The 22,497-nt window shown below is 40.0% G+C and overlaps 1 protein-coding gene across 2 annotated transcripts in view; it reads right to left on the bottom strand.

Moving 5' to 3' along the window:
* The window catches only part of MND1 (meiotic nuclear divisions 1), an 87,142-nt gene that overhangs the window by 5,374 nt on the left and 59,271 nt on the right, over positions 1-22,497 (bottom strand). The window lies entirely within an intron of this gene.

Here is a 22,497-nt window from a genome sequence, read left to right as displayed (position 1 = left end):
ATAACAATGCCATGGGGCTTCCCTGGTGGCGCAGTGGTTAAGAATCTGCCTGCCAATGCAGGGGACACGGGTTCGAGCCCTGGTCTGGGAAGATCCCACATGCCGCGGAGCAACTGGGCCCGTGAGCCACAATTACTGAGCCTGCGTGTCTGAAGCCTGTGCTCCGCAACAAGAGAGGCCGTGATAGTGGGAGGCCCGCGCACCGCGATGAAGAGTGGCCCCCGCTTGCCGCAACTAGAGAAAGCCCTCACACAGAAACGAAGACCCAACACAGCCATAAATAAATAAATAAATAAATACTTTAAAAAATAATGACTCCCTTCTTTAAAAAAAAAAATAAATAAATAAAAAAAAATAAAAAAAAAAACAAAAAAAAAAAACAATGCCATGATCACCTGGGCATAAATAGTATTCATAATGATAGCATTTATTTATTTATTGAAATACAAGTTATATACCAAAGAATTCACCATATTAAAGTGTATTATTGATGGGAGAGAAGATGGCGGAAGAGTAAGACGCGGAGATCACCTTCCTTCCCACAGATACAGTAGAAATACATCTACACGTGGAACTGCTCCTACAGAACACCCACTGAACGCTGGCAGAAAACGTCCGACCTCCAAAAAGGCAAGAAACTCCCCCCGTACTTGGGTAGGGCAAAAGAAAAAAGAAATAACAGAGACAAAAGAACAGGGACGGCACCTGCACCAGTGGGAGGGAGCTGTGAAGGAGGAAAGGTGTCCACGAACTAGGAAGCCCCTTCGCGGGCAGAGACTGCGGGTGGCAGAGGGGGGAAGCTTCGGAGCCACGGAGGAGAGCGCAGCCACAGGGGTGCGGAGGGCAAAGCGGAGAGGTTCCAGCACGGAGGAGCGGTGCCGACCAGCACTCACCAGCCCGAGAGGCTTGTCTGCTCCCCCGCCGGGGCGGGCGGGGCTGGGAGCTGAGGCTCGGGCTGCGGTCGGATCGCAGGGAGAGGACTGGGGTTGGCGGCGTGAACACAGCCTGAAGGGGTTAGTGCACCACAGCGAGCCGGGAGGGAGTCCGGGGAAAAAGTCTGCAGCTGCCGAAGAGGCAAGAGACTTTTTCTTCCCTCTTTGTTTCCTGGTGCGCGAGGAGAGGGGATCCAGAGCGCCGCCTAAACGAACTCCAGAGAAGGGCGCGAGCCGCGGCGATCAGCGCGGACCCCAGAGACGGGCGTGAGACGCTGGGGCTGCTGCTGCCGCCTCCAAAAAGCCTGTGTGCGAGCACAGGTCACTCTCCACACCGCCGCTCCCAGTAGCCTGTGCAGCCCGCCACTGCCAGGGTCCCGTGATCCGGGGACAACTTCCCCAGGAGAACGCACTGCACGCCTCAGGCTGGTGCAACGTCACGCCGGCCTCTGACGCCGCAGGCTCGCCCCACCTCCTCCGTACCGCTCCCTCCCCCCCGCCTGAGGGAGCCAGAGCCCCCAAAGCAGCTGCTCCTTTAACCCCGTCCTGTCTAAGCGAAGAACAGACGCCCTCAGGCGACCTACACGCAGAGGCGGGGCCAAATCCAAAGCTGAACCCCAGGAGCTGTGCGAACAGGGAAGAGAAGGGGAAACCTCTCCCAGCAGCCTCAGAAGCAGCGGATTAAAACTCCACAAACAACTTGATGTGCCTGCATCTGTTGAATACCTGAATAGACAATGAATCATCCCAAAATCAGGAGGTGGACTTTGGGAGCAGGATATATTAATTTTTCCCCTTTTCCTTTTTTTTGTGAGTGTATATGTATATGCTTCTGGGTGAGATTTTGTCTGTATAGCTTTGCTTTACAATAGCTTTATTTTACTTCACTATATTATAGCCTCTTTCTTTCTTTCTATTTTTTCTCCCTTTTACTCTGAGCCGTGTGGACGAAAGGCTCTTGGTGCTCCAGCCAGGCATCAGGGCCATGCCTCTGAGGTGGGAGAGCCAACTTCAGGACACTGGTCCACAAGAGACCTCCCAGCTCCACGTAATACCAAACGGCAAAAATCTCTCAGAGATCTCCATCTCAACATCAAGACCCAGCTTCACTCAACGACCAGCAAGCTACAGTGCTGGACACCCTATGCCAAACAACTAGCAAGACAGGAACACAGCCCCATCCATTAGCAGAGAGGCTGCCTAAAATCATAATAAGGCCACAGACACCCCAAAATACACCACCAGACGTGGACGTGCCCACCAGAAAGACAAGATCCAGCCTCATCCACCAGAGCTCAGGCACTAGTTCCCTCCACCAGGAAGCCTACACAACCCACTGAACCAACCTTAGCCACTGGGGACAGATACCAAAAACAATGGGAACTACGAACCTGCAGCCTGTGAAAAGGAGACCCCAAACACAGTAAGATAAGCAAAATGAGACGACAGAAAAACACACAGCAGATGAAGGAGCAGGGACAAAACACACCAGATTTAACAAATGAAGAGGAAATAGGTAGTCTACCTGAAAAAGAATTCAGAATAATGATAGTAAGGATGATCCAAAATCTTGGAAATAGAATAGACAAAATGCAAGAAACATTTAACAAGGACGTAGAAGAACTAAAGAGGAACGAAGCAATGATGAAAAACACAATAAATGAAATTAAAAATACTCTAGATGGGATCAATAGCAGAATAACTGAGGCAGAAGAAAGGATAAGTGACCTGGAAGATAAAATGGTGGAAATAACTACTACAGAGCAGGATAAAGAAAAAAGAATGAAAAGAACTGAGGACAGTCTCAGAGACCTCTGGGACAACATTAAACGCACCAACATTCGAATTATAGGGGTCCCAGAAGAAGAAGAGAAAAAGAAAGGGACTGAGAAAATATTTGAAGAGATTATAGTTGAAAACTTCCCTAATATGGGAAAGGAAATAGTTAATCAAGTCCTGGAAGCACAGAGAGTCCCATACAGGATAAACCCAAGGAGAAACACGCCAAGACACATATTAATCAAACTGTCAAAAATTAAATATAAGGAAAACATATTAAAGGCAGCAAGGGAAAAACAACAAATAACCCACAAGGGAATCCCCATAAGGTTAACATCTGATCTTTCAGCAGAAACTCTGCAAGCCAGAAGGGAGTGGCAGGATATACTTACAGTGATGAGGGAGAAAAACCTACAACCAAGATTACTCTACCCAGCAAGGATCTCATTCAGATTCGATGGAGAAATTAAAACCTTTACAGACAAGCAAAAGCTGAGAGTTCAGCACCACCAAACCAGCTTTACAACAAATGCTAAAGGAACTTCTCTAGGCAAGAAACACAAGAGAAGGAAAACACCTACAATAACAAACCCAAAACATTTAAGAAAATGGGAATAGGAACATACATATCGATAATTACCTTGAACGTAAATGGATTAAATGCTCCCACCAAAAGACACAGGCTGGCTGAATGGATACAAAAACAAGACCCATATATATGCTGTCTACAAGAGACCCACTTCAGACCTAGAGACACATACAGACTGAAAGTCAGGGGATGGAAAAAGATACTCCATGCAAATGGAAATCAAAAGAAAGCTGGAGTAGCAATTCTCATATCAGACAAAATAGACTTTAAAATAAAGACTATTACAAGAGACAAAGAAGGACACTATATAATGATCAAGGGATCGATCCAAGAGGAAGGTATAACAATTGTAAATATTTATGCACCCAACATAGGAGCACCTCAATACATAAGGCAAATACTAACAGCCATAAAAGGGGAAATCGACAGCAACACAATCATAGTAGGGGACTTTAACACCCCACTTTCACCAATGGACAGATCATCCAAAATGAAAATAAATAAGGAATCCTTTTTGACCCACCTCCTAGAGAAATGGAAATAAAAACAAAAATAAACAAATGGGACCTAATGAAACTTAAAAGCTTTTGCACAGCAAAGGAAACCACAAACAAGATGAAAAGACAGCCTTCAGAATGGGAGAAAATATGTGCTGATGAAGCAACTGACAAAGGATTAATCTCCAAAGTATACAAACAGCTCATGCAGTTCAATATCAAAAAAACAAACAGCCCAATCCAAAAATGGGCAGAAGACCTAAATAGACATTTCTCCAAAGAAGATATACAGATTGCCAACCAACACCTGAAAGAATGCTCAACATCACTAATCATTAGAGAAATCAAATCAAAACTACAATGAGGAATCACTTCACACTGGTCAGAATGGCCATCATCAAAAAATCTCCAAACAATAAATGCTGGAGAGGGTGTGGAGAAAAGGGAACCCTCTTGCACTGTTGGAGGGAATGTAAATTGATACAGCCACTATGGAGAACAGTTTGGAGTTCCTTAAAAAACTAAAAATAGAACTACCATAGGACCCAGCAATCCCACAACTGGGCATATACCCTGAGAAAACCATAGTTCAAAAAGAGTCATGTACCACACTGTTCATTGCAGCACTATTTACAATATCCAGGACATGGAAGCAACCTAGGTGTCCATCGACAGATGAATGGATAAAGAAAATGTGGCACATATATACAATGGAATATTACTCAGCCATAAAAAGAAATGAAATTGAGTTATTTGTAGTGAGGTGGATGGACCTAGAGTCTGTCATACAGAGTGAAGTAGATCAGAAAGAGAAAAACAAATACTATATGCTAGCACATATATATGGAATCTAAACAAACAAACAAAAAAGGTTCTGAAGAACCTAGGGGCAGGATAGGAATAAAGATGCAGACGTAGAGAATGGACTTGAGGACATGGGGAGGGGGAAGGATAAGCTGGGACGAAGTGAGAGAGTGGCATTGACATATATACACTACCAAATGTAAAATAGATAGCTAGTGGGAAGCAGCCGCATAGCACAGGGAGTTCGGCTCGGTGCTCTGTGACCACCTAGAGGGATGGGATAGGGAGGGTGGGAGGGAGGCACAAGAGGGAGGGGATATGGTGATATATGTATACATATAGTTGATTCACTTTGTTATACAGCAGAAACTAACACAACATTGTAAAGCAATTATACTCCAATAAAGATGTTAAAAAAAAAAAAAAAAGAAAATAAATAAGGAAACACAAGCTTTAAATGATACATTAAACAAGATGGACTTAATTGATATTGATAGGACATTCCACCCAAAAACAACAGAATACACATTTTTCTCAAGTGCTCATGGAACATTCTCCAGGATAGATCATATCTTGGGTCACAAATCAAGCCTTGGTAAATTTAAGAAAATTGAAATCGTATCAAGTATCTTTTCCGACCACAACGCTATGAGACTAGGTATCAATTACAGGAAAAGATCTGTAAAAAATACAAACACATGGAGGCTACACAATACATTACTTAATAACGAAGTGATCACTGAAGAAATCAAAGGGGAAATCAAAAAGTACCTAGAAACAAATGACAATGGAGATACGACGACCCAAAACCTATGGGACGCAGCAAAAGCAGTTCTAAGAGGGAAGTTTATAGCAATACAAGCCTAGCTCAAGAAACAGGAAACATCTCGAATAAACAACCTAACCTTGCACCTAAAGCAATTAGAGAAAGAAGAACAAAAAAACCCCAAAGCCAGCAGAAGGAAAGAAATTATAAAGATCAGGTCAGAAATAAATGAAAAAGAAATGAAGGAAACAATAGCAAAGGTCAACAGAACTAAAAGCTGGTTCTTTGAGAAGATAAACAAAATTGATAAACCATTAGCCAGACTCATCAAGAGAAAAAGGGAGAAGACTCAGATCAATAGAATTAGAAATGAAAAAGGAGAAGTAACCACTGACACTGCAGAAATACAAAAGATCATGAAAGATTACTACAAGCAACTCTATGCCAATAAAATGGACAACCTGGAAGAAATGGACAGATTCTTAGAAATGCACAAACTGCCGAGACTGAACCAGGAAGAAATAGAAAATATGAACAGACCAATCACAAGCACTGAAATTGAAACTGTGATTAAAAACCTTCCAACAAACAAAAGCCCAGGACCAGATGGCTTCACAGGTGAATTCTATCAAACATTTAGAGAAGAGCTAACACCTATCCTTCTCAAACTCTTCCAAAATATTGCAGAGGGAGGAACACTCCCAAACTCATTCTACGAGGTCACCATCACCCTGATACCAAAACCAGACAAAGATGTCACAAAGAAAGAAAACTACAGGCCAATATCACTGATGAACATAGATGCAAAAATCCTCAACAAAATACTAGCAAACAGAATCCAACAGCACATTAAAAGGATCATACACCATGATCAAGTGGGGTTTATCCCAGGAATGCAAGGATTCTTCAATATACGCAAATCAATCAATGTGATACACCATATTAACAAATGGAAGGAGAAAAACCATATGATCATCTCAATAGATGCAGAGAAAGCTTTCGACAAAATTCAACACCCATTTATGATAAAAGCCTTGCAGAAAGTAGGCATAGAGGGAACTTTCCTCAACATAATAAAGGCCATATATGACAAACCCACAGCCAACATTGTCCTCAATGGTGAAAAACTGAAACCATTTCCACTAAGATCAGGAACAAGACAAGGTTGCCCACTCTCACCACTATTATTCAACATAGTTTTGGAAGTGTTAGCCACAGCAATCAGAGAAGACAAAGAAATAAAAGGAATCCAAATTGGAAAAGAAGAAGTAAAGCTGTCACTATTTGCAGATGACATGATACTATACATAGAGAATCCTAAAGATGCTACCAGAAAACTCCTAGAGCTAATCAATGAATTTGGTAAAGTAGCAGGATACAAAATTAATGCACAGAAATCTCTTGCATTTCTATACACTAATGACGAAAAATCTGAAAGTGAAATTAAGAAAACACTCCCATTTACCATTGCAACAAAAAGAATAAAATATCTAGGATTAAACCTACCCAAGGAGACAAAAGACCTGTATGCAGAAAATTATAAGACACTGATGAAAGAAATTAAAGATGATACAAATAGATGGAGAGATATACCATGTTCCTGGATTGGAAGAATCAACATTGTGAAAATGACTCTACTACCCAAAGCAATCTACAGATTCAATGCAATCCCTATCAAACTACCACTGGCATTTTTCACAGAACTAGAACAAAAAATTTCACAATTTGTATGGAAACACAAAAGACCCCGAATAGCCAAAGCAATCTTGAGAACGAAAAATGGAGGTGGAGGAATCAGGCTCCCTGACTTCAGACTATATTACAAAGCTTCAGTAATCAAGACAGTTTGGTACTGGCACAAAAACAGAAATATAGATCAATGGAACAGGATAGAAAGCCCAGAGATAAACCCACACACATATGGTCACCTTATCTTTGATAAAGGAGGCAAGCATATACAGTGGAGAAAAGACAGCCTCTTCAATAAGTGGTGCTGGGAAAATTGGACAGGTACATGTAAAAGTATGAAATTAGAACACTCCCTGACACCATGCACAAAAATAAACTCAAAATGGATTAAAGACCTAAGTGTAAGGCCAGACACTATCAAACTCTTAGAGGAAAACATAGGCAGAACACTCTATGACATACATCACAGCAAGATTCTTTTTGACCCAGCTCCCAGAGAAATGGAAATAAGAACACAAATAAACAAATGGGACCTAATGAAACTTAAAAGCTTTTGCACAGCAAAGGAAACCATAAACAAGACCAAAAGACAACCATCAGAATGGGAGAAAATATTTGCAAATGAAGCAACTGACAAAGGATTAATCTCCAAGATTTACAAGCAGCTCATGCAGCTCAATAACAAAAAAACGAACAACCCAATCCAAAAATGGGCAGAAGACCTAAATAGACATTTCTCCAAAGAAGATATACAGATGGCCTACAGACACATGAAAGAATGCTCAACATCATTAATCATTAGAGAAATGCAAATCAAAACTACAATGAGATATCATCTCACACCGGTCAGAATGGCCATCATCAAAAAATCTAGAAACAATAAATGCTGGAGAGGGTGTGGAGGAAAGGGAACACTCTTGCACTGTTGGTGGGAATGTAAATTGATACAGCCACTATGGAGAACAGTATGGAGGTTCCTTAAAAAACTACAAATAGAACTACCATACGACCCAGCAATCCCACTACTGGGCATATACCCTGAGAAAACCATAGGTCAAAAAGAGTCATGTACCAAAATGTTCATTGCAGCTCTATTTACAATAGCCAGGACATGGAAGCACCCTAAATGTCCATCGACAGATGAATGGATAAAGAAGATGTGGCACATATATACAATGGAATATTACTCAGCCATAAAAAGAAATGAAATGGAGATATTTGTAATGAGGTGGATGGAGTTAGAGTCTGTCATACAGAGTGAAGTAAGTCAGAAAGAGAAAAACAAATACAGTATGCTAACACATATATACGGAATCTAAGGGAAAAAAAAAAAAAAAAGGCCATGAAGAACCTAGTGGCAAGACAGGAATAAAGACACAGACCTACTAGAGAATGGACTTGAGGATATGGGGAGGGGGTGGGGTGAGATGTGACAGGGTAAGAGAGTGTCATGGACATATATACACTACCAAATGTAAAATAGATAACTAGTGGGAAGCAGCCGCATAGCACAGGGAGATCAGCTCGGTGCTTTGTGACCACCTAGAGGGGTGGGATGGGGAGGGTGGGAGGGAGGGAGATGCATGAGGGAAGAGAAATGGGAACATACTGTATATGTATAACTGATTCACTTTGTTATAAAGCAGAAGCTAACACACCATTGTAAGGCAATTATACTTCAGTAAAGATGTTAAAAAAAAAAATAAAGTGTATTATTCAGCGGTTTTTAGTATATTTACAAGGTTGTACAACCATCACCACTACCTAATTCCAGAACATTCTCATCACCCAAAAGGAAATCCCATACCCATTAGGAGTCACTCCACTTCCCCCTACCCCCAGCCCCTGGAGACCACTTATCTACTTTCTGTCTCTATGGATTTGCCTATTCTGGACATTTCATATAAATGAAATCATATATGTCTGGCTTCTTTTCACTTGGTACAATGTTTTCAAGGTTTGTCAACTGTAGCATGTATAAATACTTCATTCCTTTTTACTGCAAATAATATTCCATTGTATGGATATACCACATTTCACTTAGTCACTCATCAGTTGATGGACATTTGGGCTGTTATTACTAATATGAATAATTTAACAATTTTTGTGTGAACATGTTTTCAATTCTTTTGGGTACATACCTAGGGGTGGAATTGCCGGCTCAAATGGTAACTATACATACAACATTTTGGGGAACAGATAACTTGTTTTCCAAAGTGGCTGTATCAACACACCATTGTAAAGCAATTATACTCCAATAAAGATGTTAAAAAACAAAAACAAAAACAAACAAAAAAAACAAAGTGGCTGCATCATTTTCACAATCCCACCAGCAGTCTAAGAGTTCCAACTTCTCCACATCCTCACCAATAATTATTTTGCCTTCTTTTTATTACAGCCATCCTAATGGGTATCTCATTGTGTTGTGATTTGCATTTCCCTAATGACTAATGATGTTGAGCATCTTTCCATATGCTCACTGGCCATTTGTATATTTTCCTTAGAAAAATGTCTATTCAAATCCTTTGTGTTTAAATTTTTTTTTTATTGTTGAGTCCTAAGAGTTTTTTTAATATATACTTTTGATATTGGACACTCGTCAGATACAGGATTTGCAACTATTTTCTCCCATTCTGTGGGTTTTCTTTTCACTTTCTTGACAATGTACTTTGACACACAAAAGTTGTTAATTTTGATGAAGTCAAATTTATCTACTTTTTCTTTGGTTGCTTGAGTTTTGATGTCATATCTAAGAAAACTAGGCTACAGAGACACACATCTATGTTTTTTTCTAAGAGTTTTATAGATTTAGCTCTTATGTTTAGGTCTTTGCTCCACTTGAGTTAATTTTTGTATACAGTGTGAGGTGGGAGGCCAGGTTGATTCATTTGCATGTGGATAACCAGTTGTGCCCAGCATCCTTTGTTGAAAACACTATTTTGTTCTGATTGAATGGTCTTGGTACCCTTGTTCAAAACCTTGTTTACTTCCGGACGCTCAATTCCATTTCATTAACCTATATGTCTATTCTTATACCAGTACCAAATTGCCTTGATTACTCAAGTTTTGTAGTAAGTTTTGAAATTGGGAAATTTGAGTCTTCCAACTTTTTTTTTCCCCAAGGTTCTTTTGGCTGTTCTGGGTCCCCTACATTTTCACATGAATTTTAGGACTAATATCAATTTCTGCAGAAAAGAAATTGGAATTTTGGAGGTTTTACAGTTAATCTGTAGACCAATTGGGGGGTATTTCCACCATGACAACATTTAGGTCATTCAGTTCATGAACACAGGATGTCTTTCTATTTATATAGGTCTTTAATTTCATTAAATGTTTTTTAGTTTTCAGTACAAGTCTTGCACTTATTTGATTAATTTTACTGCTAAGTATTTTACTCATTTTGATGCTATTTTAAGTGGAATTCTCTCTTAATTTCATTTTCATGCCGTTTATTGATATTTTATAAAATACAAGTGTTTTTTATATATTGATTTTCTATCTTCCAATCATCTGACCTCACTTGCGAACTCTAATAGTTGTATTTTGCTGTTGTTGTTGTTTTGTGGATTGTTTAGGGGTATCTATCTATCTAAGATCATGTCAACTGCAAATAGAGATAGTTTTCCTTTTTTCTTTTCAATATGGATGCTTTTTATTTCTCTTTCTTACCTAATTGCCCTGGCTTGAATTTCCAGTACAGTGTTGAACAGAAGAGGTGAGAGTGGACATCCTTGGGGAAAGCATACAGCATTTCACCATTCAATACATTAGCTGTTCTATTTACAATAGGCAGGACACGGAAGCAACCTAAGTGTCTATCAACAGATGAATGTTTAAAGAAGATGTGGCACATATATACAATGGAATATTACTCAGCCATAAAAAGAAACGAAATTGAGTTATTTTCAGTGAGGTGGGTGGACCTAGAGACTGTCATACAGAGTGAAGTAAGTCAGAAAGAGAAAAATAAATACCGTATGCTAACACATACATATGGAATCTAAAAAAAAAAAAAAACGGTTCTGAAGAACCTTGGGGCAGGACAGGAATAAAGATGCAGATGTAGAGCATGGATTTGGGGACACGAGGAGAGGGAAGGGTAAGCTGGGACGAAGTGAGAGAGTGGCATGGACTTATATACACTACCAAATGTAAAATAGGTAGCTAGTGGGAAGCAGCCACATAGTGCAGGGAGATCAGCTCTGTACTTTGTGACCACCTAGAGGGGTGGGATAGGGAGGGTGGGAGGGAGACACAAGAAGGAGGAGATATGGGGATATATGTGTATGTATAGCTGATTCACTTTGTTATAAAGCAGAAACTAACACACTATTGTAAAGCAATTATACACCAATAAAGATGTTAAAAAAAAAAAGTTAGATGTGCATTTTTTTTTTTTGGCCGCACCACGTGGCATGTGGGATCTTAGTTCCCCAGCCAGGGATGGAAGCTGTGCCCCCAGCATTGGCAGCGCAGAGTCTTAACCACTGGGCTGCCAGGGAAGTCCCAGCTGTGCATTTTTTACAGATACACTCTTATTAGATTGAGGAAGTTCACTTCTTTTCCCAGTTTGTTGAGTGTTTTTATCACGAAAGGGTGTTGGATTTTATCAAATACTTTGTTTATTGAGACAATTATGTGGGGTTACCTCCACGTTTATTCTATAAATAGGTTGCATTAGATTGATTTTTGTACGTTGAACTAACCTTTCATCCCTGAGATAAATGTCACTTAATCAGGGTGTATAATCCTTTTTATATACTGCTGGATTTGATTTGCTAGAACTTTGTTGACAATACTTACATCTATATTTGTAAGCAATACTTAACTATAGTTTTTTTTTCTTACGAAGTCTTTGGTTTGGGTATCAAGATAATACCAACTTCAGGGACTTCCCTGGCGGTCCAGTGGTTGGGACTTCACCTTCCAATGCAGGGGGTGCAGGTTCGATCCCTGGTTGGGGAGCTAAGATCCCACATGCTTCGTGGCAAAAAAAAAAAAAAAAAAAAAAAACCAAAACATAAAACAGAAGCAATATTGTACAAAATTCAATGAAGACTGTGGAAAAAAATGGTCCACATCAACAACAACAAAAAATCTTAAAAGATAATACCAACTTCAAAGAATGAGTTAGGAAGTGTTCTCTCTTTTCTAATTTTTTTTAAATTGAAAAGTTACTTCTTTAAACTGATAGAATTCACCAGTGTAGACTTGGCTTTTCATTGTAAGAAGTTGTTAATTTCTAACTCAGTCTCTTAACATGTTATACAGCTATTTACAGAGTTCATTTCTGCTTGAGATAGTTTTGGTAATTTGTATCCTTCTAGAAATTTGTTCACTTCATATAACTTATCAAATTTATTGACATACCACTGCTCATAGTATTCCTTTATAGTCTTTTTATATCTGTAAGGTCAACAGTGATCCTTCTCTTTCATTCCTGATTTTAGTAATTTGAATCTTCCTTTTTTCCTGGTCAGTCTAGCCAAAGTTTGTCAATTTTGTTTATCTGCTTAAAGAACCAACCTTTGGTTTTATTGACTTTCTCTTGTTTTTCGATTCTCTAGCTCTTTTATTTCTGTTCTACTCATTTTATTTCCTTTCTTATGTCTGCTTTGGGTTTAGTTTGCTCTTCTTTTTCTAGTTTCTTAAGATAGAAGGCTAGGTTTTTGATTTGAGAGTTTTCTCTATTTTTTAACATAGGCATTAAAATATTAATAAATTTCCCACTGAGCAATGCCTTCATTACACCCAGTAAGTTTTGTATGTTTTCATTTTCACTATCTCATAGTATATCCTAATTTCCCTTGTGATTTAGTTTGAGCCATCCCTTTTGGCAGTGTGTTGATTAATTTCAACATATTTGTGAATTTCCCAAATTTCCTTCTGTAATTTATCTGATAACATTTCACTGTCATCAGAAAACATACTTTGTATTATCAATCCATTTAAATTTATTGGGATTTAAGCTTAACATGTGGTCTACCTTGAAAAATATTTCATGTGCACTTGAGAAGAATGTGTCCCCTGCTGTTGTTGAATGTTCTATAGAGATTTAGTTGGTTTGTAGCATTAAGTCTTCTAATTTCTTGCTTATGTTCCATCTTGCTATTCTATTCCATTCTTTATTCAAAATGGAGTATTTAAATTTTAAACTATTATTGTTGAATTGTCTATCCCTTCAATTCTTTTGGTTTTTGCTTATGTATTTTGGTTCTCTATTGTTAAGTATATATATGTTTGTAATTGTAATATCTTCTTGAAGAGTTGATCCTTTTATCATTACAATTATAAACTGTACTTCTTTGTCTCTAGTAACAATTTTTGTCTTAAAATCTATTTTCTCTGATATTGGTTTAGCCACTCTAGCTCGCTTTTGGTTATTGTTTTCATGGAATATCTTTTTCCAGCTTTTACTTTTACCGTATTTGCGTCCTTGAGTCAAATGTGACTCTTCTGTAGATAGTATATAGTTTATGTGTTTTTAAACTATTCTGCCAATCCCTGCCTTCTAATTGGAGAGTTTAATCCATTTACATTTAATACAATTACTGACAAAGTAGGATTTACATCTGCCATTTGCTATTTATTTTCTATAAGTCATATGAATTTTTGTTCCTCAATTCTTCCACAATTGCTTCATTTTATGTTAAACGGATATTTTAATGTATCAGTTTAATTCCTTTTGGGGATGTTTTCTTAGTGATTGTCCTGGGGATTACTATTAACATCTTAATTAGAATTAATACCAATAGTACACAAAAGTTTTGCTTCTATGTAGCTCCATTCCCCTCCCCACTTTTATGCTGTTATTGTCACAAGATATATTTTATACATTGTGTGCCCAACAACATGTTTATCAGTATTGCTTTATGCAGCTGTAATTTAAATCAGATAGAACATAACAGATACAAACAAAAATACACATATACTGTCCTTCAGATTCACCTATGTAAATCTACTTTATCGCTTCATGTTGATCAAGTTACTGTCTAGTGTGCTTTCACTCCAATGAGAAGGACTTCCATTTTTTTTTTTTTTTAAGGGCAGGTCTGCTAATGACAAACTCTTTCACTTATTTACCTCAGACTATCTTAATTTGCCCTTCATTTTTGAAGGAAAATACTTCTGTATATAGAATTCTTGGTTGACAGTTTTTTCTTGCAGCACTTTGAATATGTCAGCTCAATGTCTCTGGCTTCTATGGCTTCTAATAAGAAAAAAGCTGTTAATCTGACTGAAGATCCCTTATATATGATAAGTTGCTTCTTTCTTATTGCTTTCAAGCTTCTGTTTATCTTCTGACAATTTGATTATGGTGAGCCTATGTGTGGATCTCTTTGAGGTTGTCCTAATTGGAGTTTATTAAGCTTTTTGGATGTGTAGATTAATGTTTTTCATCAAATTTGGGGCATTTTCAGCCTTATTCTTTTGGCCCTTTCTCTCTCATCACTTTCTGGGACTACCACTGTGAGTATGCTGGCATTCCTGATGCCATACCACAGGTCTCTAAGACTCTGTTAATGTTTCTTCACTCTTTTTGATTTCTGTTCCTCAGATTGGATTATCTCTATTGAACTATCTTCAAGTTACTGATTCTTTCTTTTGCCTGCTCAAATCTGCTGTTAATACTTCCAGTGAATGTTTTACTTAGTTACTATAGTTTTCAGCTCCAGAATTTCCATTTGGTTCCTTCTTAATAATTTCTACCTCTTTATTGATATTCTCTACAGTAAACCCCCTACATATGAAACTTCAAGTTGTGAACTTTCAAAGATGCGAACGTGTGTTTGCATGTCCAATCAAGTAAGTTAGTTCACATATCTGGCATACACTGTCATGTGCATGCATCCTCTACAAGTGGTTGTGCTTTTGTGTACTTTACTTACAGTACTATATACAGTAAAATAGTACAGTATCTTTATTTCAAGCCAAGGATGCCCAGAAGCAAGCATAAGAGCAGTGGTGATGTAGTTGGTACAGCTAAGAACCGCCAAGCAATAACAATGGAAACAATAGTGAAAATAATTGAGAGAGTGGAATGAGGCAAAAAGATGGAATTGGAGGCCCAGAGAAAGGATGAAGAGAGACAAGAGGAAGAAGAAGTAACTGAAGAACCGTAGAGATTCATGACGCAGGATATGGCAAGGGGATTTTCTTTATTTGAGGAGGCATTGTTAGTTTTTGAGGCACAGGACCCGAATGTTGAAGCAGCTGTTCAGAATTCAATCTAGTGCTACTGTGTCACCTATGATGAGAAAAAAAGAGCTATGACCCAGACATCACTGGATCGCTTTTTCAAGAGGGTAGACAGAATTGAATCCAGCAAGGAACCAGAAACTGTGCCATCAACTTCAGGCGTGAGTGAAATTGCAGCTTGCCCTCCGTCTCCTATTGCTGACGATCCTTCAGCTCTGCCATCTCCCACCTCCTCTCCCTCCTCCAGTCAGTAACTCTTCTTGCCTGTTCACTCGATGCCAGCCCCTGTATGCCAGCTGTTGTACTGTACTACTGAACTTTTCAAGTACTGTAAGGTTAAAAATGTTTTATTTTTTGTGTTTGTTTTTTATGTATTATTTGTGTGAAAAGTATTATAAACCTATTACAGTACAGTACTTTATAGCCGATAGTGTTAGTTGGGTACCTAGGCTAACTTTGCTGGACTTAGACCAAACTGGACTTACGAACATGCTCTCAAAACAGAACTTGTTCGTATGTAGGGGACTTACTGTATTTGGTGAGATATCATTCTCAGACTTTCCTTTAGTTCCTTAGATGTATTTTTCTTTAGCTCTTTTAACATATTTAAAATAGCTGATTTAAAGTCCAAAATCATGCATGAGCCATATTTTCTTGTTTCTTTTCATGCCTTGCAATTTTTTGTTGAAAACTGGACATTTAAATTAATATAATGTTGCAACTCTGGAAATCAGATTCTTCCCACCTTCCCAGGGTTGCTGTTTCTGCTACCTGTAGTTATTGATAATTTAGTGATTTCTCTGAACTAATTCTGTAAAGTCTATATTCTTTGTTATGTGTGGCTACTGAAGTCTCTAGTCAGTTTGCTTACTGATCAGCCAGTGATTGAACAGAGATTTCCTTAAACACCAGGACTAAATCTTCAAGTCTTTGCTGAGAGTCTGTGTGTGTATGTGCTGGGGCAGGTGTCAACAATACTCAGGCAATTTACAACTCTGCTTTAGCCTCCACTTCTGTACAGAGTGTCAAGGTCAGCTAGCAGTGGGAGATTAGGACCATCTCAGGTCTTTTCTGAGAATGTGCACAGCCCAAGGTGTGCATGTGGCATTCTAGATTTCCAGGAATATGCTGATTTCAAGGCACCTATAAACATCTCTTTTGGCCTCTCCTTTTAAACTTTTTGGTTAGTCTACTCTTTTCCTTAACTGTTATTCATCACCCAAGACAGCTATGAAGTTAAAACTCTTGCCTGTAATTGTTTTAGACAAACGCTCCCCAGGAAGATGCTGTTAGTGATGGGCATACTCCAAGTCAGGTAAAAAAAAAACCAGTCCTTTCTATTGGTGGCTTTTAGGGAAGCACCAGAGACGCCAAATAATGACAATTCTTTTGGAGTGAGGGTCTTAAAGAGCTCCAGGTCCATTCTATTTCCTTGATACCAAGAAGGCAGGGCTGTTATTTTTCAAGATTATTGTTGAGCTGGAGAGTAGGAGAGGAGAATAGGGCAAGTTAAACACCACAAAGCTTGCTCTTCATGCAGAGATCTGGCCATTTTTCTTGAACAGGCAATTCTTCATTTAGTTTCTAAAATTCTGGAAAAGTTGTAACAATATTTGCCAGCTTTCATGGAAGTGTACATTTTCAAAGGTCCTTACTCCACCATTTTCATTGTCATCTGGGCATTTATTTCTAAGAAAATCTCTTAAGTACTTCTAAGATTTACTTTCCAAACCCTTTATTGTGATAATTCAGTTTTTACTACAACTTATTTTATCTGTTCTCACTTAAATAATGTTCAGAGTACCTAAAATAAAAAATTTTATTGCTTTTACTTCTCATTTCTTGGATATTTGCAACTAATCTTGTTAATACCTGTTTAGTGATATCAATAATTCAATTGGCATGATGAAATATAAACATTTCCTGCAGGAATTATTGAGAAATAAGAGATAATACATAGTTCTATCTACATGAACATAAGGGTTACAGCTATTACCAGCAGAAAACTTGTTTCAAAATAAGCCATGACGGACTTAGAGATAAGCCTGATTATTATAATTTGGGTGCTATAGCCATGTTATTAAGAACTGAATCCTATTAAATTTGTGAAACTCATAATCCTTTAATCTAGTATAATCTGTTCTGCAATAATAACACGATGGCCAAATCCTATGAAGCCCATCATTATCAAAAGGCACATTTTAAAAACAATAATCTTGGGGGAAACCTTCAAGATGGCAACGAGTAAGATGTGGAGATCACCTTCCTCCCCACAAATACATCAAAAATACATCTACACGTGGAACAACTCCTACAGAACACCTACTGAATGCTGGCAGAAGACCTCAGACTTCCCAAAAGGCAAGAAACTTCCCACGTACCTGGGTAGGGCAAAAGAAAAAAGAAAAAACAGAGACAAAAAAACAGGGATGGGACCTGCGCCTCTGGGAGGGAGCTGTGAAGGAGGAAACGTTTCCACACACTAGGAAGTGGGGACGGGGATTGGTGGGGGGAAGTTTTGGAGCCACGGAGGAGAGCGCAGCAACAGGGAGGGGTGCAGAGCGCAAAGCGGAGAGAATCCCGCACAGAGGATCAGTGCCAACCAGAACTCCCCAGCCTGAAACGCTTGTCTGCCCACTGGGGTGGTGTAGGGGCTGGATGCAGAGGCTTGGGCTTCAGAGGTCAGACCCCAGGGAGAGGACTGGCATTGGCTGTGTGAAGACAGCCCGAGGGAGCTAGTGTGCCACAGCTGAGGGAGTCTGGGAAGAAGCCTGGGTCTGCCAGAGATGCAAGGGACCATTGTTGTGGGGTGCGCAAGGAGAGGGGCAGGCCTGTCATAGGAGCTTCTTGCTCCGTGTGCTCAGATGGCAGAAAACTGCCTACACAAGCTCCAGGGGCGGGAGTGAGCTGTGGCTGTTATTTCGGACTCCAGAAGCAGGCACAATGGCTACTGCTGCGGACACGATGGCTACTGCTGCTGCTGCCACCAAGGGTTCTGTGAGCAAGTGCAAGTCACTGCCCACACCTTCCTGGGAGCCTGTGCAGCCCACTACTGCTGAGGGTCCTGTGATCTGAGGCCAACCTCCCCGGGAGAGCGCATGGTGTACCTCAGGCTGTTGCAAACTTCCTGCTGGCCTCTGCTGCCACAGGCACTCCCCGCACATCCCAACGGTGACTGCTGTATCCCTCCCTTCCCCGGGACTGAGTGAGCAAGTGAGCCCTAATCAGCCACTGCTTCGCTTCCTCTTGCCTGGGTGGGGAACAGACGCCTGAAGGTGGCCCACACACAGATGCAGGGCCAAAACCAAAGCTGAACTCCAGCGGCAGTGCAACCAAAGAAGAGAGAGGGAAATATGCCCTTGCAGCCAGAGGAGCAGCGGATTAAATCCCTGCAGTCGCCTTGGTAAACCCTGCATCTGTGGAATATATGAATAGACAAGGAGTGTTCCCACAATTGAGGCTGCAGACTTTGGGGGTAACTGTGGACTTTGGGGTCAAGTACACACGGGAGGCAGGCCAGATCAGAGTCTGAGCTGGCCCCACAGTGCCCATAGCAGGTCCAGAGACCGACCTAGAAGTACTGGGGATGTCCTGGGCAGGCTGTGGCTCACTGTGGGGGCAGGACACTGACAGCTGAAGGTCCAGGAAAATACTATTATTATTATTTTTCTTTGTTTTCTTCTGTTGTTGTTCTTTTTTTTAACTGTTCTTTTTTTTAAATTTATTTATTTATATTTGGCTGTGCTGGGTCTTCGTTTCTGTGCGAGGGCTTTCTCCAGTTGCGGCAAGTGGGGGCCACTCTTCATCGCGGTGCGCGGGCCTCTCACTATTGCGGCGTCTCTTGTTACGGAGCACAGGCTCCAGACGCGCAGGCTCAGTAGTTGTGGCTCACGGGCCTAGTTGCTCCGCGACATGTGGGATCTTCCCAGACCAGGGCTCGAACCCGTGTCCCCTGCATTGGCAGGCAGATTCTCAACCACTGCGCCACCAGGGAAGCCCTTAACTGTTCTTTTAATTTTTACTTTTATTTACTTCTTCCTTTCTTTTTTATCCTTTTATTTTTAATATTAAACATTTTCTTCTATTTCTACTTTACTGTCTCATTATATTGTGTTTTTTTCCTTGCCTTTGTTTTTTTCCCTTGCTTTGCTTTACTTTTATCTTCTTTTTAACTATATTTTCTATTTTTCTATTTTTACTTTACTTTTTTGCTGTTTTGTGTTTTTTCCTTTTGCTTTCTTCTTTCGTCTTTATCTTTTTTTTGTTTCTGTGTGTTTTATGCTTTCTTTGCCTTTTTTTTAGTTTGCTTTCTGCTTTTTATTTGTTTTCGGTTTTTGTAGTTTAGTTTTAGTGTTTGTTTTCGTTTTTGGGCTCATTTATTTGTTTGCTTGTTCTCTTCTTTTTTGTTTTCTCTCTTTTTTTTCTTGTGTGTGTGTTTCTTTGTGTGTTTTTGTCTGTTTGGTTTTTCTTTTACCATTTGTATTGGGGTTTTGTTTCTCTGTTCATTTTCTTTTCTTTCTTTTTTTTCCTTTTCTTCTGTGCCTTGAGGCTTGTGGGGTTTTGGTGCTCCGGCCAGGGGTTGGGACTGAGGCTCTGAGGTTGGAGAGCTGAGTCTAGGACGTTGGACCACTAGAGAACTCCCGGCCCCTGGGAATATTAATCGGTGAGAGCTCTCCCAGGGGTCTCCATCTCAACACTAAGACCTGGCTCCACCCAACAGCCAGCAAGCTCCAGTGCTGGACGCCTCATGCCAAAAAACTAGTAAGACAGGAACACAACCCCACCGATTAGCAGACAGGCTGCCTAAAGTCATACTAAGCTTACACACACCAAAACACACAACCAGATGCGTCCCTGCCCATCAGAGGGACAAGACCCAGCTCCACCCATCAGAACGCAGGTACCAGTCTCCAGCACTAGGAAGCCTACACAAGCCACTAGACCAACCTCACCCACTGGGGGCAGACACCAGAAGTAAGAGGAACTATGACACTGCAGCCTGTGGAAAGGAGAACCCAAACACAGTAAGTTAAACAAAATGAGAAGACAAAGAAATATGCTGCAAATGAAGGAGCAAGGTAAAAACCCAAAAGACCAAACAAATGAAGAGGAAACAGGCAGTCTACCTGAAAATGAATTCAGAGTAATGATAGTAAAGATGATCCAAAATCTCGGAAATAAAATGAAGAAAATACAAGAAACGTTTAACAAAGAACTAGAAGAACTAAAGAGCAAACAAACAGTGATGAACAACACAGTAACAGAAATTAAAAATACTCTAGAAAGAATCAATAGCAGAATAACTGAGGTAGAAGAACGGATAAGTGAGCTGGAAGATAGAATGGTGGAAATAACTGCTGTAGAGCAGAATAAAGAAAAAAGAATGAAAAGAATTGAGGACAGTCTCAGAGACCTCTGGGACAACATTAAAGGCACCAACATTTGAATTATAGGGGTCCCAGATGAAGAAGAGAAAAAGAAAGGGTCTGAGAAAATAATTGATGAGATTATAGTTGAACACATCCCTAACATGGGAAAGGAAATAGTCAATCAAGTCCAGGAAGCACAGAGCGTCCCATACAGGATAAACGCAAGGAGAAACACGCTGAGACACATATTAATCAAACTATCAAAAATTAAATACACGGCTTCCCTGGTGGCACAGTGGTTAAGAATCTACCTGCCAAAGCAGGGGACACAGGTTTGAGCCCTGGTCGGGGAAGATCCCACATGCCGCGGAGCAACTAAGCCCATGTGTCACAACTACTAAGCCTGCACTCTAGAGCCCGCGAGCCACAACTACTGAAGCCCAGGCACCTAGAGACGGTGCTCCACAACAAGAGAAGCCACCACAACGAGAAGCCCCCGCACCGCAACGAAGAGTAGGCCCTGCTTGCCGTAAGTAGAGAAAAGCCTGAGCACAGTAACGAAGACCCAACGCAGCCAAAAATTAAAAACAACAAAAAAAAATTAAATACAAAGAAAAAACATTAAAAGCAGCAAGGGAAAAGCAACAAATAACATACAAGGGAATCCCCATAATGTTATCAGCTATTTTTTCAGCAGAAACTCTGCAGGCCAGAAGGGAGTTGCAGGATATATTTAAAGTGGTGAAAGGGAAAAACCTACAACCAAGATTACTCTACCCAGCAAGGATCTCATTCAAATTCGACAGAGAAATCAAAAGCTTTACAGACAAGCAAAAGCTAAGAGAATTCAGCAGCACCAAACGAGCTGTACAACAAATGCTAAAGGAACTTCTCTAAGCGGGAAACACAAGAGAAGAAAAAGACCTACAAAAACAAATCCAAAACAATTAAGAAAATGGTAATAGGAACATACATATCAATAATTACCTTAAATGTGAATGGATTAAATGTTCCAACCAAAAGACACAGACTGGCTGAATGGATACAAAAACAAGACCCATATACACACTGTCTATAAGAGACCCATTTCAGACCTAGGGACACATACAGACTGAAAGTGAGGGGATAGAAAAAGATATTCTATGCAAATGGAAATCAAAAGAAAGCTGGAGTAGCAATACTCATATCAGATAAAACAGATTTTAAAACAAAGACTATTACAACAGACAAAGAAGGACACTACATAATAATCAAGGGATCAATCCAAGAAGAAGATATAACAATTGTAAATATTTATGCACCCAACATAGGAGCACCTCAATACATAAGGCAAATACTAACAGCCATAAAAGGGGAAATCGACAGCAACACAATCATAGTAGGGGACTTTAACACCCCACTTTCACCAATGGACAGATCATCTAAAATGAAAATAAATAAGGAAACACAAGCTTTAAATGATACATGAAACAAGATGGACTTAATTGATATTTATAGGACATTCCATCCAAAAACAACAGAATACACTTTCTTCTCAAGTGCTGATGGAACATTCTCCAGGATAGATCACATCTCGGGTCACAAATCAAGCCTCAGTAAATTTCAGAAAACTGAAATCATATCAAGCATCTTTTCTGACCACAACGTTATGAGATTAGAAATCAATTACAGGGACTTCCCTGGTGGCGCAGTGGTTAGGAATCTGCCTGCCAGTGCAGGGGACACAGATTTGAGCCCTGGTCTGGGAAGATCCCACATGCCGCAGAGCAACCAAGCCTGTGCACCACAACTACTGAGTCTGTGCTCTAGAGCTCGCGAGCCACAACTACTGAACCGTGTGCAAGAACTACTGAAGTTCCCATGCCTAGAGCCT

This window comes from Balaenoptera musculus, chromosome 5, assembly GCF_009873245.2.
Source record: "Balaenoptera musculus isolate JJ_BM4_2016_0621 chromosome 5, mBalMus1.pri.v3, whole genome shotgun sequence".
In the NCBI taxonomy this organism is placed as follows: domain Eukaryota; kingdom Metazoa; phylum Chordata; class Mammalia; order Artiodactyla; family Balaenopteridae; genus Balaenoptera; species Balaenoptera musculus.
Note: the sequence above shows the minus strand (reverse complement) of the source record. Positions and strands in the feature narration are given on the sequence as shown.